The 11,363-nt window shown below is 40.9% G+C and overlaps 1 pseudogene; it reads left to right on the top strand.

The window, feature by feature from the left end:
• The first annotated feature begins 266 nt into the window (after positions 1–266).
• On the top strand, positions 267–756 carry LOC112415604 (40S ribosomal protein S10 pseudogene; annotated as a pseudogene).
• Positions 757–11,363: the final 10,607 nt, after the last annotated feature.

The raw sequence follows: 11,363 nt of genomic DNA, 5'->3' as shown, positions 1-11,363 counted from the left end.
TACCATAACTACAAGACAGAGATTCCACAAACTTTAATTTACATGTAAGAGGCAAATTAAACATATGATATCAGCAAAGCTGGCTCCAGAGCTCTAACTGGAAAGTCAGGTGAAGACTGCAGGGAAGAAGGATGGGTTCAGGGGAATCCTAGCAGTGGAAGAACATGAATAAAATTCACCACTTCAAAAAAAGAGGGTCTCATCTTGAGTAGAGGAATGCTAAGAATCCTTCTTCAGCTCCAGCCCTGGATGCAGCAGCCATCGTGATGTTGATGCCCAAGAAGGACCTGCTTGTCATTTATGAACTCCTTTTAACGGAGGAGGTGATGGTGGCCAAAAAGTATGTCCACATGCCTAAACACCCTGAGCTGGCAGACAAGAATGTTCCCAGTCTTCACGTCATGAAGGCCATACTGTCTTACATCACCAGGCTAAAGGAAGGAAGAGTTTGCCTGGAGACATTTCTACTGGTACCTTACCAGCAAGGGTATCCAGTATTTCTGTGATTGCCTCCATCTGCCCCCTGGGACGGGCCTGCCACCCTGCACTGCAGCTGTCCTGAGACTGGTCACAGCCCAAAGTTCTGGAGGGAGAACAACCTGCAAGACTCACACAAGGGGAAGCTGACAGAAAAGCCTACAGACCAAGCATTGTGCTCTCTGGTGCCAAAAGGAGAGCTAAGGCCAGGTTGGGTCAGTAACTGAATTCCAATTTAAAGGTGTGTTTGGCCGTGGATGTGGTCAGCCACCTCAGTAAATCTGGAAGAGATTGTTTAGTGTTGAATAAACCTGTAGAAAGGAAGGAAGGAAGGGAGTGAGGGCAGGAGGGAGACTGAGATTAGGTCTGCCACCTGGCAGGCCAGAGCACTGGCCACTGAGGAATCTAGGAGAGGCTCAAAAACGCACAGAACCAAAAATAACAGTCTTGGAAAGCCTCCACTCCTAGGGAGAGGAAGGCTGCTTAGAAGGGGGAAGCGTTACTTGGAGACTGGGAAATGGTGGAAAGCAGAAGTCCTACAGAAACAAAAGAAAATTGCAGAATCAGAAGACACACTAATCTCTCTCTCAGAAAAGCACAATCTATTAAAGAAATTTCACTACACTTATCAATAAAAGAAGGCATTCCTGAACTAAGAATCTTAGTAAACCACCCAAGCCCTTTACCTCTCCCCACAAAGAAAACCTGTTATTAGCAGGCCGGGAAAATTCAACACACTTTTAAATAAACAAATGACAGGCAGCATCTATACCAAGCCACTTTGAGAAGAAAACAATAAGTGAGAGTCTAATATGTTCAGCTGATGAATTTATTCCCCTCCAAAACAACGAAGAAATGGATGAAAATCATGACACAATATCCAACACAAATTAAATATTATTAAACAGACACTTGAAGATATGAAACACCAAAATTCAAATTTTCTGGATAGAAATGGACAAAAACCAAGATGTGAAATGAGTTAATCAAACTCAGGAAAGAGATAGAAGAAAAAGTCAAATAGAAATATATACAGAGAAGCAAGAAGAACTACAATACTGCAGCCTGTGGAACTAAAACCACATTCACAGGAATATAGACGAGATGAAAAGGCAGAGGGCTATGTACCAGATGAAGGAACAAGATGAAACCCCAGAAAAACAACTAAATGAAGTGGAGATAAGCAACCTTCCAGAAAAAGAATTCAGAATAATGATAGTGAAGATGATACAGGACCTCGGAAAAAGAATGGAGGCAAAGATCAAGAGGTTGCAAGAAATGTTTAACAAAGACCTAGAAGAATTAAAGAACAAACAAACAGAGATGAACAATACAATAACTGAAATGAAAAATACACTAGAAGGAATAAATAGCAGAATAACTGAGGCAGAAGAATGGATAATGACCTGGAAGACAGAATGGTGGGATTCACTGCTACAGAACAGAATAAAGAAAAAAGGATGAAAGGAAATAAAGACAGGGCTTCCCTGGTGGTGCAGTGGTTGAGAGTCCGCCTGCCAATGCAGGGGACACGGGTTCATGCCCCGGTCCGGGAAGATCCCACGTGCCGTGGAGCAGCTGGACCCATGAGCCATGGCCGCTGAGCCTGCGCATCTGGAGCCTGTGCTCCACAACGGGAGAGGCCACAGCAGTGAGAGGCCCGTGTACCACAAAAAAAAAAAGAAAAGAAAGAAAAAAAGACTAAGACATCTCTGGGACAACATTAAACACAACAACATTCACATTATAGGGGTCCCAGAAGGAGAAGAGAGAGAGAAAGGACCCGAGAAAATATTTGAAGACAGTATAGTCAAAAACTTCCCTAGCATTGGAAAGGAAACAGCCACCTAAGGCAACTGCTAACAGCTATAAAAGAGGAAATTGACAGTAACATAATAATAGTGGGGGACTTTAACACCTCACTTACACCAATGGACAGCTCATGCAAACAGAAAATTAATAAGGAAACACAAGCTTCAAATGACACAATAGACCAGACATATTTAATTGATATCTATAGGACATTCCATCCAAAAAGAGCAGATTACACTTTCTTCTCAGTGCGCATGGAACATTCTCCAGGAAAGATCACACCTTGGGTCACAAATCAAGCCTCAAAAAATTTAAGAATATTGAAATCATATCAAGCATCTTTTCTGACCATAATGCTGTGAGATTAGAAATCAATTAAAGGGAAAAAAATGTAAAAAATACAAACACATGGAGACTAAAAACTGCATTACTAAATAACCATTATATGACAAACCCACAGCAAACATCATTCTCAAGGGTGAAAAACTGAATGCATTTTCTCTAAGATCAGGAACAAGACAAGGATGTCCATTCTCACCACTATTATGCAACAGAGTATTGGAAGTCCTAGCCACGGCAATCAGAGAAGAAAAAGAAATACGAGGAATACAAATTGGAGAAGAAGAAGTAAAATTTAGGAATAAACCTACCTTGGGAGACAAAAGACCTGTATGCAGAAAACTATAAGACACTGATGAAAGAAATCAAAGATGACACAAACAGATTGAGAGATATACCATGTTCTGGGACTGGAAGAATCAATACTGTGAAAATGACTCTACTGCCCAAAGCAATCTACAGATTTAATGCAATCCCTATCAAATTACCAATGGCATTTTTTACAGAACTAGAACAAAAAATCTTAAAATTTTTTTGGAGACACAAAAGACCCCAAATAGCCAAAGCAATCTTGAGGGAGAAAACGGAGCTGGAGGAATCAGAGTAGAGACTGTCATACCGAGTGAAGTAAGTCAGAACGAGAAAAACAAATATCGTATATTAACGCATATATGTGGAACCTAGAAAAATGGTACAGATGAACCAGTTTGCAGGGCAGAAATTGAGACACAGATGTAGAGAACAAACGTATGGACACCAAGGACAGAAAATGGTGGGGGTGGTGGTGGTGGTATGATGAATTGGGAGACTGGGATTGACATGTATACACTGATGTGTATAAAATGGATAACTAATGAGAACCCGCTGTAAAAAAAAATTTTTTTAAAGAAAAAGAAAAATATCAACTCAATATGTTATACACCTGAAGGTAATATAATGTTATAAGTCAATTATATCTCAATAAAATCTTTAAATTTTTTTAATTAAAAGATTTCAGAAGTAAAGATTAAATCACAAAATGCCCAAAGTGGATGAAAATTCAACTGAAAATATAATAAGAGATATAGCCAAGAGAAAAATAAATAAATAAGGAGGTAAAATGATCAAAGAAAAGATGATAGCTATAGAGAATAGGCAAAAAAGATTTATATACATATAATTGGAGTTGCTGAAAAAGCGAAACAGAACAAGGGAATGAAACTAATATTTAAAACTATAATCCAATAGTGATTGTAGTAATGATTATACAACTATATATGACTTGTCAAAACTCATCAAATTACACACTTCAAATTGATGAATTTTATTTTATATAAGTTATACCACCATAAAGTAGATTATAAATTAAATAAATATGAAGTGTTTAACCCCAAAGAAATATAATCCCAGAAAACTTTCTGAAAGTAAAAATGTCCTAAATCTACATGTTGAATGCACCTATGTACATAGGAAAATTGACCAGAATAGTCAACTCTGAGATATATCAGAGGAACACAATTTTAAAGGTAAAGAAAAAAATCCTCTTGGCAAATTTTCCAAATCAAATACAAAGTAAAGAAAATCAAGTTGTCATCCTATTGGATAATCATTAGTGCAAAACTAAAAAAATAGTGAAAGTATAACTGACAATTTGACCAAAAAAAAGGGAATTATAGAAAATATTTTATTAATCTAAAAGAACCAAAAAGGAAGAAAAAAGGGAACATAAAACAGATGGGTTCATCAAATTTACCAGTGCTGAAAGAAGAAATTAAAAGTTCAAGAAGGGTGGTGTCTTTAAAAACTGTATTTGGCATTTAAATTTTTCCAACAGTTCTGGTTATGACAGAGTAACTAGCACTGGACTAGCCCTCCTGCCATAAATAATTACAAAACTAGACAAAATGTATAAAGAAACTTTTTTTAGATATTGGGACAACAGGTAGTACAGAACCGTGATCCTTAAGAGAAGAAACGCCCATATGAGCTCCACCATAACCTGGCTTTCTTCCTGGAGACAGTTTCTAGACCACAGTACAAAGAGGTAGAGCCCAAGCAGAGAACAGTGGGCTCATTGGGCTGAAGAGGCAGAAATTAGATTTTAGGGCTGTTGAAACAGCTGGAATTTGTGAGGCAGCGTACTGAAAAGGAGAGAGCTGTAAGAGAAGGAGATTCAGAAATCTGCATAGGGGGTCCCCTCAAGTGGTTGACTGAATACTCAGCTGAGCATAGAGAGATGAGAGTCTGCAAAGCCTGGCAAAGAACAGCTATTGGGAAGTTGGGAGCCGCACAGAGATTTCAGCGGTCTCACAGGACTGGGAGACATAGCAGTTCCAACCAGTCAGAGTGGCTGAACAATGGTGCAGTTCAATTGAGGCCTCAGAAAGGCCACATCTTAGGAGTAGAGCTAGTCTAGCACTTAAGTAAGGAATACTTTAAACCAGTCCTAACAACGCTTAAAACAAGCCTTGAAGAAAAAAATCAAATTGATTCACCAGTAAATCGATTGCCTACTAAAATGAACCTCAACAAACTTTAAAGGCACATAATTCCCACAGCGTAGAATGTACAATGTACACATGACAATCGAAAATCAATGGACAGGTGAAGTAGTAGTAAAATGTGATTCAAAATCAAGGAAAAAAAATTAAGAGAAACAAACTCAACATGATAGGAGATGTTGGAATTAACAGACACAGACTTTTAAAAAGCCATTATAAAAATGTTTAAGGGGGCTTCCCTGGTGGCACAGTGGTTGAGAATCTGCCTGCCAATGCAGGGGACACAGGTTCAAGCCCTGGTCTGGGAAGATCCCACATGCCACTCAGCAACTAGGCCCATGAGCCACAACTACTGAGCCTGCGCGTCTGGAGCCTGTGCTCCGCAACAAGAGAGGCCGCGACAGTGAGAGGCCTGCGCACCACGATGAAGAGTGGCCCCCACTCGCTGCAACTAGAGAAAGCCCTCACACAGAAATGAAGACCCAACACAGCCAAAAGTAAATAAATACATAAATAAAATACAACAAAACTTGTAAAAAAATGTTTAAGGATTTAAAGGGAAAAACCGAACATAATGAGTGAACAATTGGGGAAATTCAGTAGGTAAAGGGAAACTATTAAAAAGCATCAAATGGAAATTCTAGAATTGAAGAATACAATATCAGAAATAAAAAACTTGCCAAATGCGTTGAGGGCAGATTAGACACTGCAGGAAAAAAAAGATCAGTGAACTTGAAGGCAAGTCAATAGACCTGTCCAAAGTGAATCACAGGAGAAAAAAAAATGCAAAAATTGACCAGAGCCTTAGTGACCTGTAGGACAATATTAGGTAGTCTAACACATGTAATTGAAGTCCCAGGAGAGGTGAGATATTATAGCATGCAAAAATATATTTGAAAAAATAATGGCTGAAATATTTCAAACATCTCAGATATTATGAGAAAATATCACCCCACAGATCCAAGAAGCTCAAATGCTAAAAACCAAAGATAAACAGAAAAATCTTAAAGGCAGAGAAAAATGAAAAAAAAATTAAACAATGATAAAACATTGACTTAGAAATAACGCAAACCAGAAGACAATGGAACGACATCTTTAAAATACTGAAGGGGAAAAAACTGCTAACCTATAACTACAATTCATGCAGTGAAAATATCCTCCAACAGTAAAGGCAACCAATAAAAGGAACCAGAACTCCTTGGAGAAATAACTGATTCCAGGACTAGGACATGGAAAGTACAATATGAACCTGGGACATCTTATAGAGCCAGGAAGTACTGATCAATGTGGAAGGAATGGTTAAGTTTGAAAATCATCATTCTGCAATCATCATAGTAAAAAAATTGGCTCAGGAAAATAGGTGCTAAATCTATAGGGAAGTTGATAAGGAGCAGGATATTTACAAGGTCTTAAAATTTCTCTACAAAGATGGCTTATTAATTGCAAGGAAAAAACAAGTTGATAAAGCAGACAACAACTTGACTGGGTAATCCAAATCAACATCACCAGCGATGGGCAAGTGAGCATGTGTGCCTTTAAATGTGATGTCCTGAAAAGAACACAATGTCACATGTATATTATTAGTACCCAGGATGTGTAAGCTAAATCTAATCACAAGGAAACAAGGAGATGCAATCTTAAGTGCATAAAATTACCTAGGGAGTGTACTTGCCAAAAATGTTTAACCTGTTTAACATAATGAGAAAAATGCAGAGTGCAGAACATTCCATAAGATGGCTAGCCCAAGCTCTTCAAAAAGTCAGTACCATGAAAGCTACCCAAAAAATTTGTAAGGGAGAACTGTTCTAAGTTAAAAGAGAATAAAGAAACGTAATAACTAATTGTAATATGTGACTCTTGACCCAATCCTGGATCTAAAGAAAAAAAAATGCTATTAAAGTAAGTTTGGGCACAAATGGTAGAATTTAAATATGAACTGGATATCAGAAGATATTATTCAATTAGTGTTAGACGTTTGGAGTGTGGTAATGATCTTGAGGTATGTCGGAAAATGTCCTTATTCTTAAAAGAAATATATGCTGAAGTATTTAGGACTAAAATGTCATGATGGCTACAATTATTTTCAAATGATTCAGAAAAACAAAAAACTAGAAATAGAAAGCAAATGTGGCAAAATGTTAATGATTGATGGTTAGGGAAAGGATCTATGAGCATTCAGTGCACTATTCTTTCAACTTATATGTAAGTTGAACATTTTTTAAATAAAAAGTTAAAAGAAAAATAAAACAGGAAAAATGACCTTGGAGAAAACAAGGCTAACTCAGGGAACAAGAGAAAATATACATACAGGGACTTCCCTGGTGGCACAGTGGTTAAGAATCCATCTGCCAGTGCAGGCGACACGGGTTAGATCCCTGGTCCAGGAAGATCCCACATGCCGCGGAGCAACTAGGCCCATGCGCCACAACTAATAAGCCCACATGCTGCAACTACTGAAGCCCGCGGGCCTAGAGCCCATGCTCCATAATAAGAGAAGCCACTGAAATGAGAAGCCCATGCAGCGCAATGAAGAGTAGCCCCTACTTGCCACAAGTAGAGAAAGGCTGCGCGCAACAACAAAGACCAAACACAGCCAAAAGAAAAAAGAAACACACACACACACACACACACACACACACACACACACACACATACAGTATCCTCAGGGAAACTTGAGACACTATTACAAGCACAAAAAAGAACAAGCTACTCTCAAACCAGAAAATTCCGTTAACAAGACAACACTCTTAGAAATTAAAAATTTGATCATTAAAAAAAATTCCAATAGAAGGACCAGTAGATCAGAAATAGATGTAAAAAACAACAAAATAGGAAGTGTGAGAGAAAAGATAAGAGCTATAGAGGATCAGTCCAGGATTCCAACATCTGACTAATAAAAGCCCTAGAAACTGGAAATAGAAACATGGCGGGGGGGGGGGATTTTCAAAAAATAAAACAAGAAAATTTCCTAGAGCCGAAGAACATTTGACTTCTATCCAAGATCCCAGAACAATGAATGAAAAATAACTCCACGGAGTCATACTTACATCATTTTTGTGGAAGTTCAAGATGCTGGGGATACAGAGATGGTTAAAAGATTCCAAAGATATAAACAAACACACTGACATGTCACCTACAAAGAACCAAATGTCAAGCAAGGTTCTGAACATTTTGACCAGATAGCTTGATGCTCACAGCCACTGACAGAGTGCACCTCATACCAAAAGGTCTCCCTGGGAAAGGCCCCTATACTTTGTCCAACACCACTGTTACTGGCATATCTTTCTTTTTCATAAGAAACTGAATCACTAGAGAGCAGGAATACCAACTTATTCATCTTTATATCCCTGTCTCTTCTTTATTTCTAAAGTCCTGCAAAATATATACAAAGTTCTTTTGAATAAGCTATAGTCAGTCTCTGTCTCTCTGTCCTTATCTCATCGTTTCCTTCCCTCCCATTTTCTGTCCCCTTTTTCTCTGATCCCTTGTTCATCCTGGAAACACTGATCAAGACCTAGTGTGCTGGGTCAGGGGCTATCAAGTGAACAAAGACCATTAGTGGTTTCCAGGAGCTCATAGCTGTGAGGAGACAGACCCCATGCAGCACATGGCCCTCCTGGGAGCCTGGACGTCTTCCTCCCCAAATTACAGCACAGAATCCAGATGTACCTACACAATAGGTGAGTGTTTCTTATTCTTAAACTTGAGTTAAACACAGATTGAATTTTCTATTTTTCTAATTTAAACATTTAGCTAAGTTTTAACTTATGGAATTTTGTAAAAGGTCAGGGGCTCCTCAGGGAAGAAAATGTTCCTCCTTCACATCATCCAGGGAGAATCCATACATTCCTTCCGTCTTTGTAGCCCCTCCCCCTGTGAGTTGTTCCTTGAAACAGGAGGCCACAAGATGCAGACGAGGCCTCATCGGCAGAACTGGGCCTGATGATGACAGTGTGAGTGGCCCAGGGACTCTGAGTGCCTTGGAAGGGGGACTGGGAGAGCGAGGCTCTTCGCAAACAGTTCCCAGAGGAGCATCTCCCCCTAGTGGCCACAAGTGGGAGCTGCAGTGCTCTCAGCCAAAGAAATGCCAACACAGTGTAGGGCTTTCCACACACATCCTCCACCCCATCCCACCCCACCCCTACCCCGCAGACGCTGGACCCCCTTTTCAGAGTCTGGCCTGTGTAAAAGACACAGGCCACCTGGATCTCCGTTTATACAATCTCCCTGGCTCCTGGGTGGAACTTACAGGTGTGCTGGACTTTCTTTGTCTGTGCCAGACAGAGCCCCTGCCCGCCCAGGCCTGTTCTGTGAGGGCAGCTGCTTCCCGTCACACCCCTCTGGGCATCAGAACCTTGATAGCGAAGCTTAGCTTCAGCACTCTTCCCTAGCACAAGTTCCTTCTAAGGCCAGGGGAGAGGCCTTAGCAAAATGTTCATATGGACACATATTTAGGCAAAACCTACAAAAGTAAGATATTTTTGGTATTATTTTTCCAAAAGAGGGTCCCACAAACTTTTTAAGCTTTCAACCACACGAAGTCTATACATATCTGACCCTAATGGTTGCATAGGGGCCACTTGGTATAGAGCTCTCTGAATAGTTCTTCCACTCAAATGTCCAGTCCCCAATCCCACTTCACCCCCTGGAGGCCGCAAAGGACTTTGACAGGGCAGTCTGTGCAGGGGTCGAGAACATGGGTTTACAGGTCAGACAGATGTAGGTCTACCTCCCACTTCTGTCCCCAGGCATGCTACTTGATTGTGCCTCTCTTTCTTCATCTGAAAAACAGGGATAATAATTGTACAACCTCTTTGGGCTGCCGTGAGTACAGAATCAGAGAATGCACAGAAAGACTTCTGTTTGATGCCTGACCAGTAGGAGGCTCCAGGAATAGTGGTTACGGGAAGGTCCATAAATAGAGACCTACGCTGGGAATAAATATATATACCCCTAACTTCAATTCAACTCTCTATGTTAAATTGGACCAAGTAAAACTGCCAGTATTTCACTGTGTTTTGACCTACAAAAATGGCAGTTTCACGTGATTTCCCCTAATAGAACATATGATGACAATAATTACATAGGGTGGCTGGGGTGTGGCTATTGGTAGGGACCCCCAGTCCCTCATGGTGTATCTGTGCTTTGCCTGGAGAGGCTGAAAGAGGCATTTTGATTCCTTGCTCTCTTCTCCCTCCAGGAGCCCCGCTCTGTAGCCATAAAGACCTCTGATATAAAATAAGTCCTGAGGTGTAATGTACAGCATGGTGACTATAGTTAATAACACTGTCTTGTATATTTAAAAGTTGCTAAGAGAGTAGATCTTCAAAGTTCTCATCACAAGAAAACAGTTTTTGTAACTGTGTGGTGATGGATGTTAATTAAACTTATTCTGGTGATCATTTTGCAATACATACAGATATTGAATCATTATGTTGTACACCTGAAACTGATATAATTTTACATATCAATTATACTGCAATAAAAACACTTATTTAGAAAGTTCTCATCAGCCAGACCACAGAGGGTCCCCCTGCCCCCAGCACTCTATGAAACGCTGTCTCCTGCTGTCGGTCCCTCCGTGGCACCAGCTGCTCTCTGGACCACAGCTCCTGTTTGGGAGGTGCTGGGACTCTCCCGGCCTCTTCCTATCCCAGTCCTTGGCACCTAATCCAGAATCTCTCTTTCCTCACCCGACCCTCAGGAGAGCAGGGGAAAGTCTGGTGGGGAGGGAACCAGGCCCAGATGGAGTCCGCACTGCAGAGGCCCCACCTGGTGGCCAACCTCCTCTAGCCTAAAGCTGTCCCTGAGAATCACAATCTCACAAAAGTACCCTCTGGCTGTTCTTATTTAACTAGTTCCACCTCAAGTGGCCACTGTGCCATTGGAGTTCTCTGAGAAGCAGAGGCTGACCGAGCTGGGAGGAACCAAGGTCCACCAGGGTGAACGCAATGAAAGAAGGGGGAGGAAGAAGGATGGGGTGGACAGCCATGGCGACGCAGGCATGTCAGTTTCCACCAGCCCCACGGGAGCTCTGGAACAAAGATGTCCAAGGTTTCCTGTCCAGAGTCCCTCACTGGGCAGGAATAGCCAGGCCCTATGCCATGGTCACACTCACATTGGCTGGGCTCAGCTCAAAAACTGAAACTGACCTTGAATGTGGACCCCGGTGCCGAGGCTGTAAGCTCACCTCAATCCTCGAAGCTTCTCGAAGGAGAGAAGCGGGCAGTGCCGCTCTGTGCCTGCCACAGTGCA

The sequence above is a fragment of the Neophocaena asiaeorientalis genome, unplaced genomic scaffold, assembly GCF_003031525.2.
Source record: "Neophocaena asiaeorientalis asiaeorientalis breed wild unplaced genomic scaffold, Neophocaena_asiaeorientalis_V1.1 scaffold225, whole genome shotgun sequence".
Classification (NCBI taxonomy): domain Eukaryota; kingdom Metazoa; phylum Chordata; class Mammalia; order Artiodactyla; family Phocoenidae; genus Neophocaena; species Neophocaena asiaeorientalis.
Note: the sequence above shows the minus strand (reverse complement) of the source record. Positions and strands in the feature narration are given on the sequence as shown.